The sequence below is a fragment of the Nycticebus coucang genome, chromosome 21 (genome assembly GCF_027406575.1).
Source record: "Nycticebus coucang isolate mNycCou1 chromosome 21, mNycCou1.pri, whole genome shotgun sequence".
NCBI lineage: Eukaryota > Metazoa > Chordata > Mammalia > Primates > Lorisidae > Nycticebus > Nycticebus coucang.
Genome location: NC_069800.1, coordinates 42,762,723 through 42,777,840, shown reverse-complemented (window position 1 = coordinate 42,777,840; position 15,118 = coordinate 42,762,723). Strand labels below are relative to the sequence as shown.

Below are 15,118 nucleotides of genomic sequence, written 5' to 3'. Positions count from 1 at the left end.
ACTTGCCATTTTTATAGGTTAAAAAGGCTAAATATTGGTCAATCATACAGTTCAATTTAAAACTCAAAGTTTTACTGAGAAGAATATGTTCCAGCTCCATCCAGGTAAACATGAAAGAGGTAAAGTCTCCATCTTTCTTCAAGGCTGCATAGTATTCCATGGTGTACATATACCACAATTTATTAATCCATTCATGGATCGATGGGCATTTGGGTTTTTTCCATGACTTAGCAATTATGAATAGGGCTGCAATAAACATTCTGGTACAAATATCTTTTTATGATGTGATTTTTGGTCTTCTGGGTATATGCCCAGCAGAGGAATTATAGGATTGAATGGCAGATCTATCTCGAGAATGGAAGAAAAAGTATCCAATGTACTCACCCCTACTATGAAACTAATTTAGGACCTTCACATGAGAGCTATAACCCAGTTATAACCTAAGAATACGGGGAAGGGGGAAAGGGTGGGGAGGGAGGGGCATTGAAAGGATCACACCTGTGGTGCATCTTACAAGGGTATATGTGAGGCTTGGTAAATGTGGAATGTAAATGTCTTTGCAAAGTAACTAAGAAAATGCCAGGAGGGCTATGTCAACTAATGTGATGAAAATGTGTCATATGGTCTATGAACCAAATGTATGGTGCCCCATGATCATATTGATGTACACAGCTATGATTTAATAAAAAAAAAAAATAAAAAAAAAAATAAAACTCAAAGTTTTAAGTTTCAAAATTCAATACAGACACCTCCACTTACCACTGAGTGAACAAAGTTAAAGTGCAAGGTCAGAGGACATCAGCACTGCCTGCCACTACCTGAGGGCAACTGCAGCTATATGCAGCTATAGTAATCTCAGCCATCCTTGGGCTTGAAGCCCTATTTTGTGATAAATATGTTGATAATGGAAAAGTATTAATAGAACACCAAAAACATAAACATCTCTGGTAAACATTTTAAGAGTTAGAAATAATGAGGAATTTAAACAAATTCCACGAAGAATTACAATTCTCTCTATTCTGAAACTTTGCATCCTGTGTACACTCAATGGTCATCTACAAAAAACCAGCACAGTGGCTGAAAGTATGGGCTCTGCAGCTGGACAGCCTCTTTCAAAATCCTGGCTCTTCTGCTTATTCCCCCTCTGTCAGTTTCCTCATGTGCAAGATGAGACGATTACATCAACCACTTCACTGAGTTGTGAGAAATTAAATAAATCACATGCAAAGTCTCTAGAAAAGTGCATGGCACATAATAAATGCCCAGTAGATACTGGCTATTATTAGTATACAATATTATTTTGGAAATATTGCAAATGGAACTTATGAACAGGAACTCATAAGCATCAGTCCCCACCACTCCCTAGACTCACTGCATGTTCATGCCATAGGCAACATGGTATAGCATAAACAGGCCATCTTTAAATCCTAGCTTTACCCTTCATTAGCAGCATAAATAAGCAGTGAAAGTTAGTCTGATCATCCAGCTTCTTCCCTACAAAAGGGAAGAAAACCACCTATTTCAAAGAATTGGAGAGAGAGATATTTGGCACAAAGCAAGTAAGTGGAAGCCAGTATTACTTCAAGTACAAAATACATCCTAAGCAGCCACATCTCTGCAATGTGGCTGGAGATACCTATTATAATTATCAGACAAATGTAAAATATTTCAGCCAGTCCTCATATGCCCTGATTGGGAGAAACAGCTCCCTATAAGCACTCAATTTTGTCTGCTTGTAAAAGTATGAATTTTTTTTTTCCTTTTTTTTTTTTTGAGACAGAATCTCCAGCTGTCGCCCTGAGTAGGGTACCGTGGTGTCACAGCTCATAGCAACCTCAAACTCTTGGGCTTAAGTGATTCTCTTGCCTCAGCCTCCCAAGTAGCTGGGACTACAGGCACCCGCCACAACAGCCGGCTATTTTTTTTTGTTGCAATTGTCATTGTTGTTTAGCAGGTCCAGGCCAGGTTCAAACTGGTGGGTTTGAACCTGGCTACTGAGCTACAGGCACCACCAAAAGTGTGAATTTCTATTTTTTTTTTTTTTTTTTAATTATTATTTTTTTTTTTTTGTAGAGACAGAGTCTCACTTTATGGCCCTCAGTAGAGTGCCATGGCCTCACACAGCTCACAGCAACCTCCAACTCCTGGGCTTAAGCGATTCTCTTGCCTCAGCCTCCCGAGTAGCTGGGACTACAGGCGCCCGCCACAACGCCCGGCTATTTTTTGGTTGCAGTTTGGCCGGGGCCGGGTTTGAACCCGCCACCCTCGGTATATGGGGCCGGCGCCTTACCGACTGAGCCACAGGCGCCGCCCAAAGTGTGAATTTCTAATCATGGAAGTTCAGGAAGCAAGATTTCCTAATAAACTCTACTCAGTCAAGTATAACTCATTGTTATATAAACAATACCTTCTGTTTATAAGCTGGTCAAGAATTTACCCTGCACTGTTGGGAAAGTGTGAAGTCTCTTTTCAAGATGACAACACTAATAAGACAACCACAAGATTCCTAACTATGGCCCTTTGCAATTCAGTGGGATTATTACACCCACCTTTTGGAACATTTGGAATATCTTTTACTAAGGAAGCCAAAAGGTTTTTGTTTGGGGGAGAGGGTTAATACTCACATTATACAATACAGGATAACATTAAGCTTGGTTAACCAAAGTCTCAAACACTGTTTTGTCTATTTTAAAAACTAGTCAAGGGTCAGGTGCAGTGTCTTATGCCTATAATCCTAGCACTCTGGCAGGCTAAGGCGAGAGATCTCTTGAGTTCAGGAGTTTGAGATCGGCCTGAGTCAGAGCGAGACCCCATCTCTATTAAAAACAGAAAAATTATCTGGGTGTTGTGGTAGGAGCCTGTGGTCCCAGCTACTTGGGAGGCTGAGGTAAGAGCCTGGGAGTTTGAGGTTGCAGTGAGCTAGGCTGATACCACAGCACTCTAGCCTAGGCAACAGAGACTTTGTCAAAAGAAAGAAAGGACTAGAAGGAAAGAACTAGTCAAGTGCAATAGTGAGAAGGAGAAAAAGAGTAGAACAAGGAGTTTGATTTATATCTGATTATGAACAATCAACTGAGGTAACTTACTACTTTTTGACCAGCCTGTTTTGTCTTTCTTAAACACAAAAGTACATTTTGCCTTTCCTTAAGTAGTTTTGTGAAACTGTACGTTAGAAGTCACATTTATCCCTAACATACATCTGATTATTTTAGCATAATAACTTTGTGACTTGTGCATTGTATAAGACCTATATTGGGAATAGCTCTCAGACTGACACCAATCAATTTACACACTCCAGGTAGAGTTCCCTGGGCCAATTCAATTTCATCTATACTGACTACTAATGCACTTATATATCTCCTCGTGCATAAATAGATTTCAAGATCTGGCCAAACTATCTGCTGAAAGAAAGATATGCCTGTTCTGATAAACTACCAATCCAGTAAGGCTCTCAAAAGGAAATGAGTTTAGGTTAGCAGAACAAAAACTGCTCCTCCAAAAAGCAAAACCCTTGAACCGTCACAGATAAGCAGAAGGCAAGTACAGCTGGCCCTCCAAAGGAGAGCAAGCTTGGCACTTGCGTAAACCAGCTGCCTCTGAGAGGTGGTAAATATTAATGGTAATTAATAAAAACACAAGGATCAGAGAGGCTCAAGTGAGCAGAGAAATCCCGCAGGAGAGAAGACACCGCCAGGTGTCACTAACACAAAGACCTCATCAAACCAAAAGCTCTTTTTTTTTTTTTTTCTTGAGATAAGAGTCTCGAGCTGTCACCCTGGGTACAGTGCGTCACACCTCACAGCAACCTCCAGCTCTTGGGCTCCAGTGATTCTCTCTTGCCTCAGCCTCCCAAGTAGCTAGAACTACAGGCACCTGCCACAACGCTGGCTATTTTTTTGTTGTAGTTGTCATGGTTGTTTGGCAGGCTGGGGGTGGATTCGAACCTGCCAGCTCTGGTATATGTGGCTGGTGCCCTAGCCACTTGAGCTACAGGCACCAAGCCATCCAAAAGCTCTTTTCAAGATGACAACACTAAGACAAGGAAGCACTGCTTTTTATCTGAAGAAATAAAGATCAAAAGAAGATCTGAGCATCATGAAGTTCAGGAAGTAAGATTTCCTAATAAACTCTACTCAGGGAAATGTAACAACTCATTGTTATATAAACAATACCTTCCGTTTATAACCCTGTCAGTAATTTACCCTACACTGCTGGGGGAAAAAAACAACACAAAACAGGGTGTGGAAAGCATCAAAGAGGGTATGAATCAGTTATGGTAAATAACCTGTGACAAAATCTGATAAATTACACAATTAACTACAATTTCAGAACCACAAATCAAATGTAGTTAAAAAAATAGCTAGATGGGAATAAAATGCTTATGCTAACTTTTTAATGACAAAAAAATGTTTAAAATGTTTTAAATTAAAACAATAAAAAAGATAAACAGACTTAACATCAATCCTTTCTAGTGAAGGTCTTACAAACTAGACTATTTTACTTTTGGACCCAATAAATTTTTAAAGATATAAAAACTATTGTCCCGTCTTCACATCCAACTTTCCCACACTACATCCAAAAGGAGCCCTTAGTAAGCACAATAAAGGCTACCAGTGCACCCAGTCTACACCACGTAGTTCCCTTGCTTGGCAAGACCCTCCCACATGCAAACCGTGTCTTGCTCATCCTTCAAATGCCACCTCCTTGCACAATGCTCTCTCCTTGGTCTCTCAGCAGAAAAGATTCCGTCCTGCTTCTCAGAATTCCCAAAAGTACTTCAGAAAAAATAAATCTTGTAGCCTTGTCCCTTTCTATTTGAATAAGTTGGGTTTTTTTCATTCCTTTTTCTGAAACGTTGAAAAGGGAAATGCACTTCATTCTGCTCTTGCAGTACTTACCTTACTGCGGTACTACATCAAACAAAGTAGCTAGCCTTTCTAAGAGTATCTCCTGCTCATTAAACAGTAATAAATATTTCATAACTCTCCTATGTGTTTCCACGAGGCACTACAAGAGAAAACCCATTATTAACTGCAATTCAAACATTCTTTGTCATCACTGTTGTCACTGACCTCACAGTTGTTTGCTTAGAACAATCAAATACATGCATCTCAGCCAGGGGGCTACATATCAGTAGCACAACCTGCAAAAATCCTAACATCCAGGTGTCCCACTTTATTAATCAAACAATGACATATTATGGTAATTAATAGGAAGAGTAAAATGATGCAACTGGCAAAAATGTTCTATATTTAAAAAGGAAGAATTAAGAAACAGAATATGAGGGCGGGCCAGTGTCCTACTCCTTTGAGTAGGACACTGGCCCCATATGCCAGAGGTGGAGGGTTCAAACCCAGCCCCAGCCAAAAACTGCAAAAAAAAAAAAAAAAAAAAAAACAAAACAAACCTAGTATTTGGGTGGCTCCTGTGGCTCAGTGAGTAAGGCACCGGCCCCATATATAAACCCATTTGGTGGGTTCAAACCTGGCCCCGGCAAAAAAAAAAAAGAAATAGAATATGCACAGGGTAACTATGCTAAAGAAAACTTACAAAAGAAATGTGAGCGGGCGGCGCCTGTGGCTCAAGGAGTAGGGTGCCGGTCCCATATGCCAGAGGTGGCAGGTTCAAACCTAGCCCCGGCCAAAAACCACAAAAAAAAAAAAAAAAGTGAGCAAGATAAAAATTATGTATAATATATAAAATAGTATGTTATTTTCTACAATTGTAAGAATGGAAACAAGGCAACCTTTTGGTTATGGTGCTTCAAGTCTTTAAATAAGATCAGTTTTTCTACTTTGCCAGGTTTTCTAATGTATCACTGCCATATTATTTTCACAGTAGAAATACCATACATTTCTATATTTACATCATACTCCATACCAGAACAGTATTCCTGTACCATGGTGATGGAAGCATGGCCAAGAAACTGAAAGAGACATTGGTTGCCAAAAGGGCCTGGTGGGCCACAGTTTACATAAATCCTGAGTCTCATAATCAGATGTGTATTCCAATACACATACAATACAATACTCCAGTGAGAAAACAGTTCATTTGGAACACACCACCTTTGTCACTGGTGGTACCAGTAAAGTGACATCAACCACTTAGGATATCATGAGTCCTTGTCAACATGGGAACAAGTTACTAAGAGACAGAGGGCAGAAAATACGTAAATCTAATCCTCAAGAGAGCCTGGTTTAAAAGTGAGGAATAATCAATTATTCTTAGGATAGAAGATAAACTACTGAAACTGATGTATTCCTGTTTTAGAAAGCAGTATGATATACTCTAAGCACAGCTGGAGTTAAAAAAGATGGGGGGGCGGGGAGAAAGCAGTATGAAAATCATATTTCCAAGGAGTTATTGGTGTTGCCATATGCTCTATGTTCTTCCTCACGTTTAGCCTATTTTTGTTTGGAGGAATCAAGACAAAGCACAGAGTTCTCTTCTAGGTGTTCAGGCTCAAAAATCCCAAGTCACTCTTTACTCTTGTCACTCCTAATTTAGTAATAGACATTGTGTATGCAGAGAAAAATGGTCCACAGATTTTGCTTTTAATAATGATAACTCTAGTCTAGATCCTTTTGTAGTTCATAAGCATGATGAGTGGGTTTTCATGAGCATGCATGAGATGTGCCTCTCATAAATCTTGTTACGACATCGGCACATTACCCATCTGACATGAAAAAAAATTATGGTGTAACTCTAAGGAATATTTTCTTTACTGTTTTAGGGAGGATGGAAGGGAGATAGACTGTGAGATGTCTTCTAATAATCCCTGCCTCCTACTATCATGCCCTGTGTAATCCCCTTGAACGTGAGCAGCAACTGTAACTTGTCTCTAATAGAGTTTAGCAAAGACAGTGTGTCACTTTGTGATTACATTATATACGACTATCATATCCCATCTTACTAGTTAGTAGACACTTTCCCTTGCTCACTTACCACAATACAAACCACTGTGTTGAGAACTACTCTACAGAGAGGCCCATGAGGCAAGAAACAGAGTATCAGCAAAAAACAGAGCCCCTCGGTCTAACAGCCTATAAGGACCGAATGCTGCCACCAACCACGTAAGCCTGGATTCCCAGTAGAGTTTTCAGGTAACATCTTGGCTCTGGCTAACTTGCTCTCAAGCTTGCAGAGGACCCAACTAAGCTGTGCTTGAACTACTCACTGACAAACAGTGAGAAAATAAATGTGTCGTCTTTAGCTATGTCCTTGGTAATATTAGGCAGCAATAGAAAATATAGAGTGGGACCAGTAGCCCTCTCATTTTCTATTAACTGGATAATCCTTTATTTAAATTTTTCCTTTTATACTAAATATATATTACTTTTAGGCTTAAAGTTCTTAAACTATGTTTTCTGAAACTTGGTTTAGAAATAAATATCCTGTTTAATCTTTTGTATGCCCATTGCTCCCTATCTAGAAACCTCACAATCAGATGACTAAAATGATATTCAGCCTGGCTGGCAATAAGCAGTCTGGCATTCAAGTCCTACATCAATCTAGGTGCCATCTTGCTTTCTAAATTCATCTCACATTATCTGCAATGAAGATTCCAACCGCTGGACCCAGCAATGCTTCATGCTCTCGCACCTCACACCTTTGCTCGGCCTGTGCACTCTCCCTGCCACTCCTTCCTGACTCAGCCAAGTTTTCACTTCCATCCAGACCCAGCTCACTCCACATGCAGGAAGGCATCCAGATGGCACTGGCTTATAGGGACTGTATGCCACTAACTCTTGGCACAAATGACTATCTGCTACACTTCATCACTAATACTCAGCGTCTACTCCTGGATCCTGTTATTTGTCACATCTCCAGTCAGAGGATAAGAACCACTTCTCATTGTCTTGTGTTCCCTCAACACCAAGCCACCAACACAGTTGGCATTTTTTTTTTTTTTTTTGAGATAAGAGTCTTACTATGTCGCCCTCGGTAGAGTGCTGTTGTGTCACAGCTAACAGCTACCTCGAACTCTTGGACTATTTTTTTTTTTTTTTTGTAGAGACAGAGTCTCACTTTATGGCCCTCAGTAGAGTGCCGTGGCCTCACACAGCTCACAGCAACCTCCAACTCCTGGGCTTAAGCGATTCTCTTGCCTCAGCCTCCTGAGTAGCTAGGACTACAGGCGCCCGCCACAACGCCCGGCTATTTTTTTTTTTTTGGTTGCAGTTTGGCGGGGGCCGGGTTTGAACCCGCCACCCCTGTTATCTGGGGCCAGCGCCTTACCGACTGAGCCACAGGCGCCGCCCTGAACTCTTGGACTTAAACAATTCTCTTGCCTCAGCCTCCCAAGTTAGCTGGGATTAGACACAGGCACCTGCCACAACGCCCAGCTATTTTTTTTGTCATTGTCATTGTTGTTAGCAAGCCCCGGCCGGGTTCAAACCTGCCAGCTCAGTGCATCCTAACCACGGAGCATAGGCATCAAGCCAACAGCTGGCATTTTTGTTAGCTATGATACCGTGTGGCCCACTAGTTGAACACCTTTATGACATGCACCTCAAAATATTATAATGAATAAAATACTTTTCAGGTTTGTGAAGGAATAATTTGCTCTGCTGTAAAGCAACAAAAAACAATCACAGGATTGTTTACAATTACAAAATTACAGCAATTTTGTTGCTGTAAAGAAAAAATAAACAACCAAAATGACCAGAAGCAATTAAACAAATGTATGGCAAGTCTGCATCATGTAGTTCTCTGTATGTGTATGTGTATGTGTGTTTTAGACATGGGGATCTTGCTATGTTACCCAGGTTGGCAACAAACTCCTGGACTCAAACAATCCTCCCATCTCAGCTTACTGAGTAGATGAGACTACTGGCATATACCATGACACCTGGCTCACATATCACATTACATAATTATAATTGGTCATTAAAAAGAATGAAATAGGTCTGCACAGTGGCTCACGCCTGTAATCCTAGCACTCTTAGCTCCGGCAATCCACCCACCCTGGCCCCGCAAGTGCTGGGATTACAGGAGTGAGCCACTACACCTAGCCTGCTCAGTGGTTTAAAGGGCCAAGTACAAAAATTTACATTCTTCGGAATAGGCTTAAAATGTTCACCAGGACTGTGTGTTAGCAGGATTGTTTTCCTTCCACTTTGTTATTCTGTGATGGAGCTCATGAGCTGGAGACCAGCCTGAGCAAGAGTGAGGCCCCATCTCTAAAAAAGTCCTAAAGTCCCTAAAAACTAGTCAGGTGTTGTGGTGTTTGCCTGTAGTCCCAGCTACTTGGGAGGCTAAGGGAAGAGGATTGCTTGAACCCAACAGTTTGACATTGCTGTGAGTTAAGATGCCATGGCACTCTACCAAGGGTGACAAAGTGAGACTGTGTCTCCCCCCACCCACACAAAAAAACGCACTGAGCATTTATTCCACAAGGTGGCAGAGCTGCCCCAAATGCCAGAGCTGGGGATGGAGTGGCTGCCTCTCTTGAATCCTGAACTAGCTGGCTTCCCCAGCACTTCCTCCTGCAGCCCAATAGCCTCCTTCAGGTGGCTCAGATGGTGACTCCATCTCAGTTTACAAACCCTAGACTGTGGCACCAGCTCAGGAAAGCAATAACTAAACTATGACTAAGGCGGTATCCTGGCCTCCAGGGGCCTGCCTGGATGTTTCCGACGGCAGTCCCACCCTATTTCCTGCTTGCTTACATAATACATTCCCGGTGAATGAGTTCTCCACAACCTCCCTCCCCACAGCAATTTTTCTGGATTGTCCTGTACTCACCGCTAAACCCTTATTCCAGAAGAAACACCAGGAAAACCAGTTTCCAGATCAACACATTTTCCCCTGTCAAATTAAAGAATTCCAAAGGCACCACCCTGTCCTGGAGTACTGTTTATCACTTGTACCACACACTGCTGTTCAAAACTAGCCACCTCACTAAGCCTCGTACTCTGACTGTACACACTGCTTTAATGAGGGCCCCAGTAATTTTGCATTATATACTATGCAATGTCCCTAAAGGCAGGGACCCTGATCATTTCACTTGATTTATAAACCACCCAGCATCTTCTTAAATGACATTAGGAGACAGAAGTTACTGTCCTAATTATAAATCACCCAACATCTTCTTAAATGACATCAGAAGATAGAAGTTACTGACTCTCCATTACCAAACATCGGCAAGTGTGTAACTCTGGCTAAGTCACTTCTTCCTGCCAAATATTGTGTTCTTTGCCTATAGAACAGAGAGAGACTGAGTGTGGTAGCTCATGCCTGTAATCCCAGCACTTTGGGAGGTAAAGGTGGGAGGATTCTTTGAGACTAGGAGTTCAAGACCAACCTGGGCAACAAGCAAAACCCTGCCTCTAAAAAAAAATGTTAAAAATTAGCTGGGCGAGGTGGTACACACCTATGGTCCTAGCTACTTGAGAAGCTGGGACAGGAGGATGACTAGAGCCCAGGAATTTGAGCTATGAAGTCCCCACTACACTCTAGGCTGGCAACAGAGCAAGACACTTGTCTCAGAAATAGTAATGGTAATAATAACAATAAATACTGGGAAAATTAGTAATGAATAAATGACTTTCAGCAAGGGCTGGTTAAATAAATTATAAAACATCCATATAATGAAATAAATTATACGTAACTATGATGGGACATAGGAACTGACATGGAAAAATACATTTGAAAATGACAAGCCACTGGGCAGCGCCTGTGGCTCAAGGAGTAGGGCGCCGGTCCCATATGCCAGAGGTGGCAGGTTCAAACCCAGCCCCAGCCAAAAACCACAAAAAAAAAGAAAAGAAAAGAAAGAAAATGACAAGCCACTGAGGCTCGGCGCCTATAGCTCAAGCAGCTAAGGCGCCAGCCACATACACCAGAGCTGGCAGGTTCAAATCCAGCCTGGGCCTGCCAAACAATGATGACAACTACAACCAAAAAACAGCCAGGCACTGTGGCAGGCGCCTGTAGTCCCACCTACTTGGGAGGCTGAGGCAAGAGAATCGCTTAAGCCCAGGAGTTGTAGTTGCTGTGAGCTGTGATGCCATGGCACTCTACCCAGGGCGACAGCTTGAGGCTCTGTCTCAAAAAAAAAAAAAAAAAAAAAAAAAAGGGCGGCACCTGTGGCTCAGTGGGTAGGGTGCGGGCCTCATATACCGAGGCTGGTGGGTTCAGACCTAGCCCCAGCCAAACTGCAACAAAATAATAGCCGGGCGTTGTGGTGGGCGCCTGTAGTCCCAGCTACTCAGGAGGCTAAGGCAAGAGAATCGCCTAAGCCCAGGAGTGGGAAGTTGCTGTGAGTTGTGATGTCACAGCACTCTATAGAGGGCGATGAAGTAAGACTCTGTCTCTACAAAAAGAAAAAGAAAAAAGAAAATAACAAGCACTGAATATAAGAGTAAGATCCCAATATTGTGCTTTAAAAAGCTATATGTATGTGTAAGATATATACACACAGAACCATGTCTGGAACAATAGAACCACACACCAAACTATACAATGGTCCTTCAAGAGAGGGAGGTTATACAAGAAAGAAGTCTTTCTTTTTTTTTTTTTTTTTCCTGTAGAGACAGAGTCTCACTTTATGGCCCTCGGTAGAGTGCTGTAGCCTCACACAGCTCACAGCAACCTCCAACTCCTGGGCTTAAGCGATTCTCTTGCCTCAGCCTCCCAAGTAGCTGGGACTACAGGCGCTCGCCACAACACCCGGCTATTTTTTGGTTGCAGTTTGGCAGGGACAGGGTTTGAACCCACCACCCTCGGTATATGGGGCCGGCGCCTTACCCACTGAGCCACAGGCGCCGCCTGAAGCCTTTCTTATAGCTCATAGCTATAGAAAGTATAGCTCAGTCAGTAGGGCGCTGGTCACCAACACGAAAGCTGGTGGGTTAGAGTTCCAACCGGCCCGGGGCCAGCTAAAACAACATGACAACTGCAACAAAAAAATAGCAGGATGTTGTGGCGGGCACCTGTAGTCCCAGCTACTTAGGAGGCTGAGGCAACAGAATCGCTTAAGCCCAAGAGTTTGAGGTTGCTGTGAGCTGTAATGGCACAGCACTCTATCCAGAGCGACACCTTGAGAGTGTCTCAAAAAAAAAGAAAGCAAGCAAGCAGCCTTCGCCTTTGTTTTCTTTTATGTAATTGAGGCTCCTCCCCCACCCCCATATATTTGTTTGTTTGTTTCTTGAGACAGGGTCTTGCTTTGTTGCCCTGGGTAGAGTACACTGCCTTCATCATAGCTCACTACAACCTCAAACTCCTGAAACTCCTGGGCTTAAGTGATCCTCCTGCCCAGCCTCCAGTGTGGCTGGGACTACAGGAATGACACCTAATTTTTCTCTCTCTCTCTCTTTTTTTTGGTAGAGATAGGGTGTAGCTCTTGCCTGGTCTTGAACTCCTGACCTCAAACAAACCTCCCTCCTCAGTCTCCCAAAGAGCAAGGATTACATATGAGCCACTGTGCCCAGCCTAAAGGTATATTCTTTGTACCATTTTTTGCAATGTTTTTAATAACTCAAATTATTTCAAAATAAAAACTTTTTTTTTTTCGTAGTTTTTGGCCAGGGCCAGGTTTGAACCCACCACCTCTGGTACATGGGGCTGGTGCCCTACTTACTGAGCCACAGGCACCACCCCCAAAATAAAAACTTCTTAAATATATACACAGGAAAATTTTACCTTAAGACTGTGAACTAAAAAAAAATCTTAACATTCTCCCACAGCAAATGTCTGGACCCACTCTTGGCCAAGGGGATACCCTAAAACTGAGTGGTCAGCCATGAAAAAAGATCGGACATGCCCCCATCATCAAGTCCCTCTCCCTTTTTAGAGATGTCCTTTGTGACTCATAAATAGGCCTAAGGCGATAAGATATACCTTCAGGTCTTCAATATAGATTATGAACCACTTGAGTCTGGGCCTAGTTTGTCTCTGATTAACAGACCCGTATCTTAATACAGCATTCCTTTTCACTGACTCCTGGTCTTTGACATAAAGCCTAACTCTTTCAACCAACTGTCAACTTTAAGCCCACCTATAACCCAAGAATCTTTTTTTTTTTTTTGCAGTTTTTGGCCAGGGCTGGGTTTGAACCTGCCACCTCCGGCAAATGGGGCCAGCGCCCTACTCCCTTGAGCCACAGGCGCCGCCCAACCCAAGAATCTTTAAACCCACCTATAACTTGTAAACCTCACCCATCCCCCTTTAAGAGATCTCATCTTTTCATGCCAAACAAATGTATTCCTTCCACACATTGACCTATGACTTTACCTATAATTCCCACCTCCTTGAAATATATAAAACCAAACTGTAACCCCACCACAGCGAGTCCACTTGCCCTATGGCTCTGGGTCATAGTCCTCAAAATTGGCTCAGAATAAACCTCTTTAAATTATTTCACAGAGTATGACTTCTTTTCCATTGACAAGACCACAAACTAGCTAAGTGGAAGGAAGCAACACTGCCAATGCACAGATCCTAGTGAAGGATGCAGAGCTATCACCCTATGCTGAGAATAAAGCGTTTTACAGTAGCTCCATAAATTCCTCAAAGCAACTGACCTCAGTTTGGTAGCAACTTAACCTGCTCATGCTTAACACACTTCTGGAAGCCTACAGTTGAGGAGGAAGCATACTTGACAGTCTCAGAAAAGACCCCGTTGTCATGGTGTACACACTGCTTTGCCTCTATCTCTAAATGTTTAACTACTACCCATCCTTCAAGGCCATGTGCAAGTAACACCTCCTTTCATCCCTGCCCCTAAATTGAAACCACCATTACAACCTCTTGGAGGCAGGACACAATTATAAGAGGGACTTTACCTAACAAACGCAATCATTTTTGCTTGGTTCTCTGTACCCTCAATGAATCCCCAAAAAGAAAAAAAAAAAAAAAAAAGATTGAGAGAGACCACCCTTATCAATTGATGAAAGGGTCCAAGGTGAAAACTAGAGTAAGGACCCCAAAGCTCTGCAGCTTAGCTAAAATAATGATAATAATCAGCCACTTTCCCCTGATCTGCTTGATAATAATCACTATTCCCTTGTTTGCTTCAGTAACTTTACCTGTTTATTTCTTCACCCTGGAGTCATACATACTTGAGAGAACCTATGGGTAGTTTATAAGATAGATTCCAGGTCCTACAATCCAGGGACTGACCCACCCAGACCTACAGAACTAACTCAATTAGCCTTGGAACCTCCACCCACCCACCCAAGGAAATGCATTCTAGTGAATTGGCTGACCCACCCAGATAGCAGCCCATACCTAAGGACTGATGGTTCCACCCCAAAACCAGCCAGTTAGCAGACCCTTATTGCCTAATCTTCTGCCCACCAAACTGTCTTTGAAAACCCTGACCCACCAATTCTCAGGGAGATGGATTTGAGAAATACCTCCCATCTCCCCACTTAGTGCTATGCAGAATAAAATCTTCAGCTATAACCCTTGCTGTCTCTGGGTATTGGCTTCCTCTTGGGCAATGGACAGATGAACCTGGTCTGGTGGTAAGAAAACCACCTACTTAAATACCACGCCACACCTCAATTGGTGTGCCATTTCCCAATGGCAAATGCCAATAGTTATTAATGAACATTAAGATCAAGAATGCCCATTCAGATCAGGCATGGTGGTTCACATCTATAATCCTAGCATTCTGGGAGGCTGAGGCAAGTGGGCCACCTGAGCTCAGGAGTTCAAGACCAGCCTGAACAAAAGCGAGATACTGTCTCTACTGAAAATAGAAAAATTAGCCAGGCATTGTGATGGGCACCTGTAGTCCCAGCTACTTGGGAGGCTGAGGCAGGAGGATGGCTTGAACCCAGGAGTTTGAGGTTGCTGTGAGCTTGTGAGCTATGATGTCACACACTCTACCCAGGGTGACAGAGTGAGATTGTCAAAAAAAAAGTAAAAAAGAATACCCCTTCATCTTTGCACACTCAACAGTTAGCAGAACTCCTAGGAATACAGTAAATGCTCAATGATACCTGAGTTCAACTACTACATAGCAGGCACACTTTACCACTATCATTATTTACTCCCAGTTTTATTCTATATGTTTCTCATGATATCACCTTACTTTCCCTCTTATATTACAGGTACTTGAAGTTTTATCTATTCCCCTGGATAGTAAGACCAGGAAGGGCATATACCA

The 15,118-nt window shown here is 42.5% G+C and overlaps 1 protein-coding gene and 1 non-coding gene across 4 annotated transcripts in view; one reads left to right on the top strand and one right to left on the bottom strand.

Moving 5' to 3' along the window:
- The window catches only part of PHF20 (PHD finger protein 20), a 161,524-nt gene that overhangs the window by 46,624 nt on the left and 99,782 nt on the right, over positions 1-15,118 (bottom strand). The window lies entirely within an intron of this gene.
- LOC128574401 (small nucleolar RNA U13) lies at positions 6,579-6,682 on the top strand. The gene has a single exon (XR_008376765.1). It is a non-coding gene; the product is annotated as a small nucleolar RNA U13 (small nucleolar RNA).